The 16,880-nt window shown below is 47.0% G+C and overlaps 1 protein-coding gene across 2 annotated transcripts in view; it reads left to right on the top strand.

Annotated features, from left to right (window-relative positions):
- ACTMAP (actin maturation protease) overlaps positions 1-16,880 on the top strand; it is a 222,185-nt gene that overhangs the window by 44,689 nt on the left and 160,616 nt on the right. The window contains exon 1 of one of the 2 annotated variants that reach the window (XM_085625775.1): positions 54-159. The exons of the other annotated variant lie outside the window; for it this stretch is intronic. The gene's annotated coding sequence lies outside the window, so the exon portion shown is untranslated. Of the gene's footprint in view, positions 1-53; positions 160-16,880 lie in introns of those variants that run through there. 2 annotated transcript variants of the gene reach the window in all.

The raw sequence follows: 16,880 nt of genomic DNA, 5'->3' as shown, positions 1-16,880 counted from the left end.
TCAAATATACAGTGTTGACCTGTCTACAGCGTGAAATCATGGAATATGGACGCCAAGGATTCACAGAATGCCGGTCAGATTAGTTAGTTATTTTTAGGCGGTGGTGTCAAGTCACATTTAAGGCAGCACCGGACCCTCCGTAAAACTTCAATATTTCAGGTATCCTTGTGTGTGTTTGTATGACCAGTTATATATTTGAACATACTTAATAAGAGTTATATTACGCATGTTAGTCATAGATGTCGCGCCCCCAGAATGCAAAGTAAGAAGAGATTATGAATATATTTATGTGTGTTTTACGTTCCATTGAATGCTGTTTTGCACTGATAGCAAGTGTATGTGAAGTTCTCACAAAAGAGATCTTTTTAACTATGTTGGTATCATACTTAATAAACACGTCTGTTTATGTATTTATTTTGCTTTATAAAGCCCAGCCACTTGAGTCGCAGAGCACAAAACACTAAAAGTGCATTTTCTGAAAAGAGAGTTTGTACAAGCAACACACTTGCCCTAAGATTATGCTGGAGGTGATTATATTATCTAAGTGACAGTTTCTTTATTATTGTTAATTCGAAAATACAAAATCATGTACACATTATAAAAGCATTTTAAACAAAAATGTTGATAACTAAGATGGCCGCAATGTTTGCGCAAACTCCCAAATTAGAACTTAGGTGTCCTACTCTTTTCCCCCCTTGCATTCTCATGCTCTTACTTTTCTGATCTGTGGATGGTCTGTGGTTTCTTTCCTGACTCACTATACATACATGCCAACCCTCCCCATTCAGGCAGGAGACTACAGATTTGAAGACTAGTCTCCCGCCTCCTGATTAATGTATTCAGAAACCCGATTCCATGCGGATTGCCGAATGATCCGCTTGAAATAACGTAAAAAGCTAAATTGAGCTTGGAAATAACATCAGCTCTCTACCCTTGCCAGTGGTTCCAGATTTTCAGACCCTTTCCAAGCTCAAGCCCTAACTCAGCCCAACGCAGATCAGTTTCAGCCCAAATTTGCAATCCTCAATATATGTAAAAATAGCCTTCATGAAACATTCTAAGCATAAATGTAATTTCTATTCAATATGCGGAAAGTGGGAGGAAGTTCAATGGGCACTTTATGCACTTTTGTAAACATGTGCCAATTCTTTTAGCAACAACTGATTTTGAAGATCGGTCCCCACTAGGACCTAAGTGTTGCGTCTGTCACCACAAATCCAAACCTGAAACTGGCTTTGATGAACAAACTTTACAATAGCAGACAATAACCCATCTTAATAAATTTCAAGTGTGGAAACTCTTAAAGTTATGTGGCTCCTTAAACAGGACATCTAATGCATTTCATGGATCTCGCAGGATTAACACCACATATTGATACACATATAAAGAAACCACCCTGGCGTTAAAGCAATTCCAGCACAACTTGTTTGGTAAGTTCTGACTAGAGGCCCACTCCAGCGCACAAAAAAGGCCAAAGGCCAAAAAGGAGATAGTCACTTACTTTGAGTAGCCCCTGCCCTCCACTCCAAAGTCTTTCACCATGACCACCTACTGTGACACTAAAAGTTGAACAGGTCCTAGGTTTTTGCCTCAGTGTTTCAGTAAAGGCTAGACTAAAGATCCCAGTTTTGGCAAGAAGGGTTTGTTTGGGGACCAAATGAAAACTAGTGGAGCAGAAAAGAAAGACACCTTTCCAAAACCTTAGATGATACCCTCCCCTAACATCTCAACACTAACGTTCCCTCAAGTCTGATGACACCATCATCACTCTACTTGTCCAATTCAATTCCATTCTCCTTGATCATTAGCACTGTCTGTCTCTAATATCACCATTGACCAGTGCAATCTCATTGGGCTTTGCAGCTTCTTTAAACCTACACACACGCACACTTTCGGAAGCGTGAGCGGACGAGCAGGAAATGAGGAGTGAGGAAGAGGAGGAAGCGAGGCACACCACGGTGTCCCGCCTGCAGTCTGCACGTGTCCTACGTCCCCTTGGTAGGGATAGCAGCTCGGACAACAGCAAGCTTGGAGGCAGGGTTGTTCCGGACCAGGGGAGAGCGACTGCATGAGTGGGGAATCCCATCTCTGAGGAACCGCGGTTTTGAGCTCCCCCATCCCCCAGGCCTCCTACATCAACCTACCAGGCGGCCCGGGGTCACAGGACACAGCCCAGTGACTCTGCGGCATCGAGCGGGAGTACTGAGGCTCCAGGCTCCCCCGACTCCCGGCCTCTGACACCATCTTTCCAGGCGGCCGGCGTTGGGAGTCAAAGGATGCAGCCCAGCCCCATTATCACCTCCCATAACTCATAAGAGCTGCAGGGGGCCCATGGAAAGGGCACAAATCTGGACCGCATGTAGGATCAAAACATAAAAGGGCTTGCCAGAAGAGCGGGTGGTCCTAGTAATCGGTGTGGGAAGCAGTGCTTATCTCTGTGCGCCCCAGGCCACCAAGCTTATAAACCCTTTTGGAACCTGTATTGAACCTGTACCAGGAGGAAAGAAGACCAGAAGAGGGGCAACGGCAAGGTTGGAGCAGGTTTAGATCCTCCAGCGCAGGCAGTGTCCCAGCTCGTGGAGGCGGTCCAGCTGGGTGCGGCTTGTGGCGCGGATGAGCTCCCTGCCTCTGCCGTTGGTATCCCCTTCAGTGCACCGTGTGTACTCCTCTACGGGAGTACCGCTGAGTTTGGCAACAGGGATGGGCACCCACCCCCACAAAATCTAGTGAACACATCAGCAAGATCCCAGCAAGGACCCGACTCAACGACTTAGTAAGAGCCTAGCACACGGATTAATATATAAATGTTATCAGTTGCACTCCAGTAATACGTAGCACACAAAAAGTTCCATGGAGAACAGAAAAGGTAAGTATTCTCTAATTATATGGAAGCTGGTCTACAAACTACCTTTAAGCTGCAAGACAAGAGCATTTTTCATATAAAATAAACAAGCAAACTTGCAATAGAGGCCAATAATGATAAAAAGAAATCCAGGGATTAAAAAGTCCTCCAGCAAAGCCCTTTTTATACAAAGATTATCTAAAGATACACAATTCTCACATGAGTCAACCCATACTGCCTCTGCCATCCTACATGGCGCAACAATTTGCACGTTTTTCACACCAGTGCCCACTACACTGAGGGCTTGCATGGAGGGGCAGTGGAGCAAATACCATCCATCCCCGACCTACATCAAATAATCAGGGACACCAATCAGTGCATCACAAAGAATCTGATCAGGAACAAATCATCCATTATATGGAAAATTTGGTCAGGGCGGACTATTTTCTTCGTCAGGCTACTGAAATAGACTTGCCAACGGGTCAGCGCTCCCTAGAGGAAGAGTCAGGCCACGGACAGCCCGGGGTGATTGAAATATCATTGGCGCTTATCTCCCCATAAGCTACTAATAATGTCGAAGAAAAAATTTATGAACTTTCTTTGGGCCAAGGTAATTGTTTCCGCGGCGACTTGTTCCTGACACAAACCCAACTGCCATCACTGTCCTACATTTTTCATCGGAGTCTCCATCCTCCCGAGTTTGAAGGAAATAGTTTAGAGGGGGGTCCTGACTGCTCATACTCAACCTGCAGGGCCAATCATATACCTCAGCCTGGGTGTGATGCAGCGTGGAATTTCAAATCCTCCCTTCGTCACAGACCAAATATCATACTAACACATTCACTCAATACATTCATTGGTGGGGCCCATAACACCAACACTCACACTTCATTGATCTGCTCTTACGGGAGAGATGAGTGTTCCAAACGCTGACATGAAAGGAATACCTTATGACCTAAAGGAAATTTATTTACATAACCATACACTAAATATCTTTAGTCCAGCACATCTTAAAACCTGAACCTCAAGATATTCCTTCCATTTGGTCGATAGATCAAATTATTTGAGTTGGAAAAAGTGATTTTAATCCTCTTCAATTTTCATTCTAATCTTAATCTATTCCCTTTCAATAATAACCCAACACATTTGCTTGTTAATCAATAATATTTTCATGTCATCATAGTCTTTATTCGAAATTAAAAAAATCCATATAAGACACAAACATGTACAACAATAGACAACAGTAAAAATCCCCTGTACAATACATAGAGTCATTCAATAAATACTTAAAAATAGCCTAGTTAAAAAAAACATTAAACATTTCAGTAAACTAAGGATGAATTACAATGTGTAAAAATGAATAAAAATACTATACAAAGAAGTAATATATCCGTTACGGGATCCTGCCGACTGGACTCAAGAGAGGAGAGCCAGCCCCCATGCATATACGAGAGCGTGGGTTGCCATTTATTCACAAGCAACCGAAACGAGCTGAAAACATTACAAGTCTTTGACCCATTTTCATTTGTGACTTTAACAAGTAGATCGGGAGGAACGGTAATCGTCACAACACCCCCCTCCGCTCCGTAGAGGGCTCCATCTGACTCCAGGGCCGACCGATACTCAGGTTAACCCTCCAACATTATGTCCATGGCATCGATCCAAACTCGTGGAATCGGGGTTGCCACGGAGGAGCTGACCGGCTGTTGCTGAGGATTTGCCTTTTTAAAACGAACATTTTATCCCTGGGACTGCGAGGACCAGAGCGCTTAGCGCATTCTTCACTAGTTGCACCTGGTTCCTCTTCCCGACCCCTCCCATCTCAGCTACTTTACGCCTCGCGGCCCCCGCTTTGCGGGAGTCGCTCGCAGGCTGTGACTCTTCTCATTCTAATCCTTCATCTGCAGGGGTTGCCACGGAGGAGCTGACCGGCTGTTGCTGAGGATTCGCCTTTTTAAAACGAACATTTTATCCCTGGGATTGCGAGGACCAGAGCGCTTTGCGCATTCTTCACTAGTTGCACCTGGTTCCTCTTCCTGACCCCTCCCTTTCTGTCTATTTTAGTCACGCTTGGTCTCGCGGTAGCGGGACGCGAGCGGGGCGCAGTCCGGGGCGAAGCCCGGGCAAAGGGCGGGCCCTCTTTGGCCCTCAGAGGCCGGGCTGGGCCCGGTTATTGAGCCGCCACACCGTCACGATTGTACCCGCTCCCTAGGAGATCTGTGCTGCCATGGCCCAGAGTTCTGATAAAGCTAGTGTGGGTAAACCGGGGGGCTTGTCAAACGGGCCCCTGGATAACTATTTTAAGAGGGTCCAGGTGGCTGACGATAGGGAAATTTTAATGGCCGAGCGTAGGACAGAGCGTCGGCGCTCTGTTGAAAATCTTAAACAGAGGGCTCTCAAAGATTCTACCCCACAGGCCCCTACCAGTGATAAAGGTAGTTCTAGTGGTAATGATGAGTCTTCTTTTCAGGAGAGTGCCTCACTTTTGTTGCAGGATTGCTCCACCACAAATTGTACCCTGCCCGTGCAGAGTAATAGTGATACCCCTTCCCCCAGTTCTATTAGTAAACCTGCTGACCCCAAATCACAGTTCGCCAGCCGCGGTAAAGCGACTAGGAAGAAGCAAAAGATTCTAGAAAGGGGCAAGGTTCATGGCCCTCCACCGAGGAAAATAAGACGCAAGGAGGGGGTGGGCATGATTAAATCTAAGCTTAGTCACTCTGCTTTTGGGAAGTACACAAAGTCAACTGATAGAACTGAATCGAGGCTGGGGGTTGTACCAGGAACTTTGCTTAAAACGGTTTCTTCTTCTCCTTTTGTAGGCCTTGAAATAGCTGCCAACTGTTCTGAGGCTCCCTCTACCTCAGCAGAACCGCCGCAGTTGACATCAACCCCCACCGTACCACAACCCAATCTAGGTGACTTGATTAGATCTCTCATTTCGCCCATTATTGAGAGCTTGAAGAGGGTGGAGCAAAGGTTGGCGGGCATCGAATCCGCATTAAGTTGTAAGCTAGATACAGCTAAGGCTCAGGTGTATATGGCCGTCCCACCCACCCCTCTTGCTACACTACCCACCAATAATGTATCCAAAGATAACCCCCTATTCAGTAAAGCCATTCCACAGTCAACCAATCAGACAGCATCTATTCATCACAGGCTAGTGCCACCTACGAATGTTAATAATCTGGTTGGTAAATCGGTTAGTGATCCAATAAGGGGGATTCCAACTGCACCCTCAGGGAATCAGTGGGAAGAGCGGGGAAATACCAGTCTCAACAGGGTTTTAGTGAATCAGGGGCCTCAGGTAGAGCTACCCCCAGAAGCCGTGCTGTTGGTGGTTGTTCTGACAGGGGTGCCCCCATTGGCAGACAATAAGAGGGAAGGCTTTATCCAGTTGAAAAATAAAATCATGCACTGGCTAAGTATACATAGACCGATTAATAAGAATATTAATGGCGAGATACTTCACGTTAGGCGACTCTCTTGGCTTGGAGGTAGACGCAAAGATATCGAGGGTGATATAGTTGTGATTAATTTTAGAGATCCGGGTGCAGTTGACCACATACTGAACTGGCCCTCGGGAAATGGTAATAACTGCATTAGCCCCTGTGCTTTGACTTATTTTTATCCCAGATCCCTGGTGTTCCCTCCAACTTATACCAGTGAACAGATATCATCTAACATAAATACCCCCTCAGCACCTATCACTTGGCATCCATTACTTGTTCCCCAATGATGGAACCTTGTCCCCCCTAGATCCAATAGAAATACCTATCAGAGATTGGATCACATGAGACCCTTTACCCCCCCTAGAGACAGGGAACAGGTTTAATGTGTTTACCGGCACGGATGATTGCGATTGAAGCTTACAGTCCACACTGGGAACTCGGGGTGGTTTAGGTGCTGTATGTCAAGTGGGTAGCGATCGTGAGGTTCATCGAGAGGCCACTGGTCCCGTTACTAGGAATAGGGTTCTACCGGCTCCCAATAGTTTTGTTATCAGCAGGTCCCCAATAATCACTCACCCTATGTCCCTGGGTTGTAGAGGTGTTAGTTGTCAACCTTTAACTCCATTAGATCGACTTGAAACTACTATCGAGTCTATCCCATGTGCGCTGGGTGGTATTAAGGGGGTTATCCCTGCTAAGCTTAATAGAGGCAAGGAGGTCATACATTTGATTTCTTGGAATGTGGCCGGGTTGCTAAAAAAGATGGTTCTTCCTGAATGGAACAACTTTATCGAAAAGTTCGACGTATGTCTGTTCCAAGAAACGTGGAGCCTGTTCCCATTATATAAATCTGGCTATGCAACCTTTTGGCTACCCGCTTACAGCTGTGGGAAGGGTAGACCTGCAGGTGGTTTACACGTTTGGGTAAAAATTGATCTGAATTGGGATGTCTCTACCCATGATTTAGCAAGTAGGGATATTCAACACCTTTCATTTGCTGGCCAAAAGAAGGACAGCAGGATAGACTTATTTAACATCTACTCCAGAGGGTCCCCGGGAGATAAAATCTCATGTACCCTTACGATTTTAGAACAGGCATTGGCTAATTGCCCCCCAACCTCCAAAATCCTCGTGGGTGGGGATTTTAATTGTACATTTGAACCCCTTAGCGGAGATGATCCCCTGGGTATAGAGGAGGAGGACTCCAGCTGGTCTATTCCTGCTTTGACACTAGCTCCGATTAAAAAATGGTCAGCTAAGGCAATACAGATCAATGCCCTCACTGTGGAATACAACCTAAGAGCTCTAAATGGCAGGTCACTCTCTGACCGGGAGGGAGCAATGACTTTTAATAGGCTTAGCGGCCCTTCCAGAATTGACTATATCTTATTGGATGTCACACTGTGGCGTGATCTAATAGACATGGAGGTGGTCCCTACGCAGGACAGTGATCACAACCCCCTATGTATGAAGATAAGGTGGAGCAATCTAAAAGGAGGTTTGAAGAGTGCCCCCTTGAGGTCAACTAATGAGGTGGTCCCTTATAATGGTAACCGTAGGTTGAAATGGGATAAGGTCCACCTACAGACTGACAATCTGGCAAAGATTAAGGTGTACATAGAAGAGCTGACTGTAGAGCTGGCGGGACTTGATTCGGAAATTGGTAGTGCCCAGGAGCCGCTTTTTACCCTGGTTTACAAAAATGCAATTGAGGAAGTTGGTAAATACTTTTCAATCCAGGGCAAAAGTGATAGATCGAATAACAAATCGCCCAAAACCAGTAATCCCTGGTACTCTGCCCAGTGCAAGGCAAAAAGGAAGGAGTTAACCATTGCCTTGCGCAAAAAGAATCAATCTCTAGTCAGAGTAGCCAGGAAGGAGTATATGAAGTAAATGAGGCAAGCTAAAAGGGAGTGGGAGGAACAATACTGGCAGGATCTCAAATGTGCAGCCAATAGGAAGAATGCATCGCTTTTTTGGGATCTGATTAATAAGGCCAGGCAGCGTAGCAAGCCACAATTAGTTAATCATATAACTAGTCAACAATGGTATTCCCATTTTTCTGCTCTGTATGGCGGATTGGATGCGACGTGTCCTTCTCTTCCTGTCACAGTCAGTAAGGCCCCTCCCTCACTGATGTTTGAAGAGCCATTTTTGACTTCTGAGGTAGTGCTGGCCATTAGACATTTGACCCCGAAGAAAGCTGCTGGCCCTGACGGAATCCCGGGGGACCTCCTCCTGGAAGAACCTGTAGCCTGGGCTAAACTTATTGCCCTAATAATGAACATGATCTCTAAGGGACACCCAGTCCCTGATTCGTGGAAGGGAGCAGAGGTGATAACGTGTATAAAAAAGGTGCCAGAGATGACCCTGCCAATTACAGACCGATCAGTCTGATTGACGTGATCCAGAAAGTGGTTGGCAGGGTCATTATTTTGAGGGTGGGCGCCTGGATGGAAGAGGAGCACGTTCTTTCTCATTTCCAAGCCGGTTTTCGTCAAAAGGTGGGCATGATGGACCAGGTCTTCCGCTTTTTTGCGATCTATTGGAAGTCTGTGACTATCAACAACGGTAGTCTTTACTTGGCCTTCATAGATCTCAGGATGGCGTTCGACTTGGTCCCCCGTGCAAGGCTTTGGGATATTTTAGAGAAGATGGGCTTCCCTGGACCACTCTTGGACTTCATAGTGAAGCTCCACGAGGGGAATTATGCGAGGATCAGATGGGGCACCCAGGGACAACTGACTGAGAAGGTGCCGGTGAGAAGGGGAGTTCGCCAGGGCTGTGTTATGGCACCAACCTTGTTCTCTCTCTTTGTGAATGGTGTGGTGGACCATCTAAGAGCGGAACCGGCCGATGCGCCCTCCCTGGCAGGGGAAAAAACCCGAATCCTCCTCTTCACGGATGACACGATTTTGATCTCCAAATCCCCAGCTGGCCTCCAAAAGCTTTTGCACCGTTTTAGTGAGTTTTGCTCCGACAGAGGTCTTACCATCAATACCTCTAAAACAAAGCTTATGGCCCTTTCACCCTCTAAGAGATTTAGGAATAATTTCTCGCTCAATGGCGAGTCATTGGAGATGGTAGACTCCTTTGATTATCTGGGGGTTAGGGTAAACAGTCGGATGAGCTGGAAAGACCATCTGGCCAAAATGTCACTGAATTTTAAAAGAGTGTCAGGGATAGTCATGAGAGAACATCGGGAATCAATTAGTAAACCTGTGGCACCAACCCTCGCAATTTACGAGGGCCAAGTACTACCATCCGCCCTATATGGATCCGAACTATGGGGGTTCGAGAACATAGCGGAGCTAATTTAATCAGAAAATAAGTTTTTGAGAGATTTGGTAGCTTTACCTGTTTCCACTCCGTTACTCCCATTACGTTTTGATTTGGGTAGGCGTCCCCTCAAAGACTTAGTGCGCCTCCGTCCATTACTTTTTTGCGTTCGATTGAGAAGGACGGAGGAGCTCAAAAATTATGCAGCCGCTCTAGATGAACTTATTTTGCTCAACACGGGTAATAAGATCAAATGGCTGAATAATTTGAGGCAGTTGGTTGTGCAATTGGGCTTGAGTGATTCCTGGAAGAGCCAATCTCCGCCACCCAAGCTAGTCATTAAGAAGCTGTATTGGGAATGGGTTCAGAAGGAGGCCATATGTAGAGATGCAGGGGGTTCACTCACAGAGAGGTTCTTGGAGTTCAAATGGTTTAGGAAATTCGAACCTCTCCTTGACTTTATAGAGAAACCCCTGGATAGATCACTCTACTTAAAAGTCAGATTTGGGATTCTTCCAGTGAATGATTTCACCTCCGGGTGGAACATTCAAAGTGGCACTTCCAAGGCTTGCCCGGGTTGTGCAGCCCCCATAGAGTCCGTGGCGCACCTCTTTTTTGCCTGCCCCGCCTATAGGGTAGCTAGGAGGATATGGTTAAAACCTCTATGTAAGGGAATGGGCCTAAGATGTCACAAAATGGCCTTGCGGGTCCTTAGTACCGATACGTCCTCCTTAGTCATGGTGTGTGGGGTAGCAACATTTCTTGGTAGTGCTTGGCTGATACGCATGAGGAGAATCAAGTCGTCCCTTATTTAATCTAATGGTTAGAGGGCTCTTGTTAGGAAGCACCCACGGTATTGATAGCCGCTCCATGCACACTTCATTAACACGGATACTGTGTTTACAAGATGATGTATATATATTATGTCCGGCGGGTTTTTGATTTATTTCATCTGCAGTGTATAGTATATTTTTTTTATGATGAAAATTTTTAATTTTTGGGAATCTTATTCATCACACATATGGTCTTTGTACATAGATGTTAACCCATGTGCCCGGTTGTGATCAGACTAAATTGCTGCTAAGTTTTTTTTTTTTAAAACTCATCAGTGACTAGTTCGCTAGAAGAGACTGTCAACGGGCTATTCGTAAATGTCATTGTTATTGACTTACTTGTACTTTACCGTATGAAATGTATTTTTAAGATGTTCTCTTTTATGGCTGGTATACAGCCGAATAAAGAATATTTGATTGATTGATATATCCGTTAGGACAAGAATAGAGTCAACCAACTTCCCATCAGCAGCAACCCTCACGAAGGTGCTCCCAAAATTTTCACGAGAGCCTTATGCCTCAAAGTCCAAGCAATTGAAACAATCGGGGAAGTGCTTGTACATATGATTCTTAAAGCTACAGCACAGCTCCTTGTGGCCAAAGATTTACACATAGGGGATAACCACACTCGTCTGGGAATAGCATATGCAGGACAGACAAACAAGAAGTGGGCGGTTGTTTCAACATAGCAACCACAAGCAGGACATATATCTGTGCTTGTACCAGACCACCCTCTAGTGAAAGACCTAAGTGGAAGAGAACCTGCTCTGAGTTGAAAGTAGAGTTTCCTATCTCTCGGGTGAGTAATCAAATCCCAATAAGGTCCAAGAGCAGGTGTAACCTTGGCCTCCAAATACCGACTGGTCAGCTTGGAAGAATTGGTGTCACCCCAGGCACGGTGGTCAACCTTTTCCCAATAAAGCGATTTCAGAAGATTCTTAGGGGGGAACAAGGCAGCCACCGGATCACTTCACAGCCCCTCTAATCCTAAATCTATCAGAGACACACGGAGGTTCCTTAGCCACCCGATCTTGTGGAACGTGTCAGATTTAATTACATCCATAAGACCCGTGGCATAAGAGGAAAGCTCCGGGGTGGTCCAAAGCCTCCGCCAGTATAGAACCGGACGAAGTCTGGCTAAGTCCTTAATAGCCTTCCTACCTAGATCATACCGCAGTGGTACCAAGGGTGTGCTCTGGGGAAGGCCAATTATACTACGGAAAAATTTATTTTCGACAACTGTCAAAGAAGATAACGCGTCGAAACCCCATAGCTCAGCCCCATATGGGAGGTGGATCAAGGAGCTACAGAAATGGGCGGCGAGTGAAAGCACGCTTAGGTACCAGCTTGCGACTCGTAGGGCTGATGACAGGGCGCTAGCAGCGGCCACAGCATGGGAGGGGTTGGTGCAGGCCCTGCGCAATAGCGTGATGGAGGAGGACGAGGCGCCCTCTGAGCCTGAGGTTCCCCCCCGGAACATTCCACCCGCACAAACACAGTGAATGGTTATGTACTTCTGTAATGTACCCCAGACTAAACACTAGGGCCGGGAACAGTCGCAGGCGCGGGCGTGGGCACTGGACGGTGGGGAGGGAGGGAGGGGGCTAGGGGATAGGGATGGGGGAGGGGCAGTGTTGGGGTGGGGGACGAGGGGGGAGGAAACTCTAAAGCGGAACGCAGACACCCTACTATGTTCGCGGCAAAAGTACAGATCGAAATATGGTTCAGTATACTGGTACCCTTGATGTCGCTGCCCGGCCTCCGGGATGTGGGCTTACAAGCTGTGTATGACTGCCTAAATGACCATGTGAGATATGGCACTGGCAATAGCGGTGCAGGAAAATCAAGACTGTACGCTGCTTATTATATTGTTCTGCAATAAAAACGGTTTTACAAAAAAAAATAGCTCAGCCCCATATAGCACAGCACTTAAAGCCTTGGCCTCATAAACTTGGAGCACAGGTTTAATAGGTTTACTAAAAGATTTTTTGTGCTCACTGGTCAGGGCTCCCGATATCTGTCTAAATTTCATTGTAGACATATCTATATGCCTCCTCCACTTGGTGTCATTAGTCACGTGAATTCCCAAATATACAAAGCTGTTAACCTCTTCAAGCGACTGCCCATTCATAAAAAACTTTCCCGCTTTGTAGTTAGAGTGAGGATTAAAAACCATAAGTTTGGTCTTGGCCACATTTACTTCAAGACCATAGTCGTGGCAAAAATCGTCAAACACTGTCAAAGCCCTTTGCAGACCACTCGGAGTTTTCGATACGATAAGAGTATCGTCCGCAAACATTAATATTGGGGTGAGAACCCCAGCCAGCTTTGGGGCATCGGTGTTGACACCTAGCATTCGATCTACTACTTCGTTGATATACAGGGAAAAGAGCGTGGGGGCCATGGTGCAACCTTGGCGCACACCGTGCTCTACTGGAAACTCGGAGGTGACTTCCCCGGGTCCTCCCCATTGAATTTTAGCAAAATTAGACTCATGGAGCCGCATAACCAGGGTCAAAAGTTCCAGGGGAAGGCCCAGCTTTTCAAGAACATACCACAACCGCGGACGAGGCACGAGGTCAAAGGCAGCTCTAAGGTCCACGAAAGCGACATAGAGACTGCCCTTGCCCAAGGTTACTACCTTCCAGTATAATTGGACAAAGCGAAAGACCTGGTCCACAGTGCTGGTAAATTTACGGAAGCCAGCCTCGAAAGAAGACAAAATCCTATTGTCTTCGATCCAGTCCATTATCGCATTCAACACCAACCTCCCGATGATCTTCTGGATTGTGTCTATTAAGCTAATAGGTCTGTAATTCCCTGGGAGTGACTTATCTCCCTTTTTAAAAATGGGGACTATAACGGCACCCCCCCATGATTTAGGCACTGGGGCGCCTTCAGCCACAGCATTAGCCACCAGTGCGATGTACTTGCTCCAGCAGGTTTTATTGTGGAGAAAGAGGTCAGATGGGACCCCATCTAGACCTGGGGCCCGCCCTGCGGCTACAGAACCTAATACGGCTAGGACATCCTTGGGGCTAAAAGGACCTTGCGGGTAAAAAACTTGGGGTATCACCCCCAGGTGGTTAAATGAAGAGTTACAAGTGTATTGGGGTTTAAAATACCTTAACCACTCCTCTTGCGTAACATGATTTGATGGTCTGTCCGGAAGGCCACCTCTGTTCCATTTAATCACATTCCAGAACAGTCTAGAGTCCCTGGCGTAGCATGCTTCCTTCAGATCTAGCCAGTATTGATCGTCCCAGTTCTTTTTTGCCCGGGCAAGACATTTCTTATAAGAGTGTCTGGCTTTTTGAATACATGTCTTGTTCCCACTAGAAAGGGCTTGCGCCAGATTACCTCTGGCACGTCTACACTCCCTGTCGTACCAGCGCAAGCGCTTGGGTGGTGGCTTGTTACCCTTGCTCGTTGGCTTGAGGAAGTACCCGCGTAGTCCCTGGAAAAAGGACTCGTGTAATCTAGAGACTTGGTCTCTACCTTCTTTAGTGGGCAATGCATCCTCTAGGCTCAGCATGGTTTGGGCAAGCTCAACATCAATGCCAGCAATAACCTTGGCATTGGTCTTGACCTGGCACCACTTGAGTCTTCGCATGTCATTAGTGGGGACACTATCAGGGGGCAGCAGTATCGGTGCCTCTCCTGTCTTGCGAGTATCCCCCCACCAGCGGTGGGTTACACAGATAGGGTTATGGTCGCTCTTGGCTCTTGGTTCGACCACCATGTCATAAATGTACTGCCATAGCCTCATACAGCAAAGTACATAGTCAATCCTGCTTTTCGAGCGGCCATTATCGAAAGTGTAGGCACCCAACTTGTCCCCTGTGGTCCTACCATTCAAGGCCCTTAGTCCTTTCTCATAGCAAAGTGCATTTACCTGCACTATCACCTCGGACCATCTTTTGATTGGGGCGAGCGAGAGGCACGATACGCCCCAAAGCCGGTCCTCCTCGGGATCAAGGCCCCACTCGGAGTCCGGATCAAGAAGGGGTTCAAACGTAACGTTAAAGTCGCCCGCTATGATCAGATCCCTGTCGCACGAGTTTGCTTCTATGAGACTAACCAAAATATCCAATACCCGAGACCTTTTCCCCTGGGTCCCTCTAAGGCAGGGGTCTTCAAACTGTGGGGCGCGACCCCCAGGGGGGCCGTGGAGTGATGCAAAGGGGGTCGCGCCTTCCCAGTCACACTTCTGCCCAGGCCCAAGGGCTTCAGCCCCCCCCCCCTTCCCCCGTCCTGTGTCTCAGCCCGGGCTGCTGCAGTGAAACTTGAGCTGCTGGGGGCTCAGCTGGGCAGTGTCTGGAGTCCTATCTCCGGCACCCCCGTGTTTTTTCACAGGTCTTTAAAGACCATTTAACATGCCTTTGTAAACTGGTTACAGAGGCTTAGGTTTTATCCCTGGTTCCAGTACCCCCTGGGTCCCCACTGTGCCTATTCCTTACATTTGGATTTTCCATTCACTGCTGTAGTGTGAGAATGCATTTCATGGAAAGGAATACAAAGTTGGCTTCCTGGGGGCGCCGTGTGTGAAAGTTTATTGTGCTTTTGAAGCACCTGCTGCAGCGTTTCTTTCCCCGGCAATCACCAGGCCTCACATAAATGTCAAGATAACGTGTGATTAATTATCTTCCTGGAGAGAGATCAGAATGTTGTATAGTTGAGGTTTTGACTTGGGTGATGTTAGTGCAGAGGGTTAATATGCCTGCTGCAAAGAACGTGTACCAAGTAGATTACAGAGTGCGTATGATGTGAAGAGATCAGCAGGTTACTGCTTTCAAAGAGACATCCTTTTGTTACTTGCAATGTATAACTTAAAGTCCTGATATAGAATAGTGAGCTATTAACTTTCATCCTAGAACAGCATGCACACTACAAAGAATACATTATTAGACCATTGATTAATGTTGCAAAAAGGGTTAATTTGGCTAGAAATCAATTCTTATTATTAAAGGAAACTCCCAACTTTGCTGTTTCTTTTTCGGCTCGGAGTTTGTGCTTCTCCACACCAAGCACTCTTGAACTATACTGCCAACCAGTATGGATGACATGTGACTCCTATACTTTAAGTCCTTTGGCTTATGTAACATTTCCTATACACTGATTTACACACTTATGATTGATTGTCTCTGTGTAATGTGTGTGTGATGCAAAGTGCTCGGACACCCTACACTGGTATGAGTGGCACTATATAACTAATTCAATGCATCTGAGAGTGTGGGGTTATGGAGACTTGGTCACTGTTAAAGGGTGCTAGTGAGAGAATCCGTGGTGGGGGTGGTCATTGTGGGGGGCACCAACAAACATTGTCGCACAGGGCACCACCAGCACTAAAGCCGGCCCTGGTAAGTATGCACAGATAAGCGCTGAAAATACCGCTTTAGGTGACTGCTTTTTTTGGTACCAACTGGGCCACCAGAATAATCTGCTGGCAACCCTAACCATAGGACTGGAAGTTTGTTGCAGGATCAGCACATTATTTATTTCCTTCACCCTCGATCCCCGATTAATGCCGCAATAGTTTAACTTAGATATTAAAGTCTACGCCCCCGTCAATAACATGCTGAGTTACTTCATGGGTCTGGGAATGCACCCTGCATTCAGACAACTCATTCCTTATTCTCGCCCTTCATTGTCACGCTCACCCTGCACTCACAGTGATCACAATGCACTCACACTGATCACCATGCACTCACACCATTCACCCGCTCACCCTGCACTCACAGCGATCACAATGCACTCACACTGATCACCATGCACTTGCACCATTCACCCGCTCACCTTGCACTCACAGTGATCACTCTGCACTCACAATGCACTTGTCCTGCTCACACTATACCTCAACCTGCAGTCACACAAGTACACTACTCATCCTGCACTCATGTGACACTTCACTCACCTGTCCCCCTCACTACTCAATATGCAACTCACTCAAACAAGCCCATCAGTAATCATACATTCATTCATCCCATTCTGAACTTGCATCCGCACCCAAAATGAGAGAGGACAGCAAGGGAGTGAGAGAATTTGATTGAAGAGGTCAGGGATGAGGAGAAATGTGAATTGCCGAAGAGAAGTGTGGACACGCAAGAAGTGAGTGTGATCCAAAGGTGAGGGCTTCTGTTAGAACAAAGGGCAGTGGCGGTGCGTCCATTAAGGGCGTTAGGGCGTTGCCCCACCCACAGCATGGCCACATTCTTCCACCTCGTTAACTTAAACGAGGAAGATTGCGTCCTGACTCGAAATCGGCCGGCCGGAGTCAGAACGCGTCATTGAAGGGGGTGGGGCAGCACTGCAGGGTGTGGTTGTTGTTGACTGACAGCAGCAGCAGGGCAGGCCCAGTGCGCATGTTCAGGTTTGGGCTAATCATTTTTCGCACAAGCCCAAACCTGCGCACTAGTTAGCCTGCAGTGCTGCTGCTGCACATTAGGAGAGCGAGCGAGGGCTGCTACTGGCCAG

The sequence above is a fragment of the Triturus cristatus genome, chromosome 9 (assembly GCF_964204655.1).
Source record: "Triturus cristatus chromosome 9, aTriCri1.1, whole genome shotgun sequence".
In the NCBI taxonomy this organism is placed as follows: domain Eukaryota; kingdom Metazoa; phylum Chordata; class Amphibia; order Caudata; family Salamandridae; genus Triturus; species Triturus cristatus.
The sequence above is the reverse complement of the archived record's forward strand: the minus strand, read 5'-3'. Positions and strand labels throughout refer to the sequence as shown.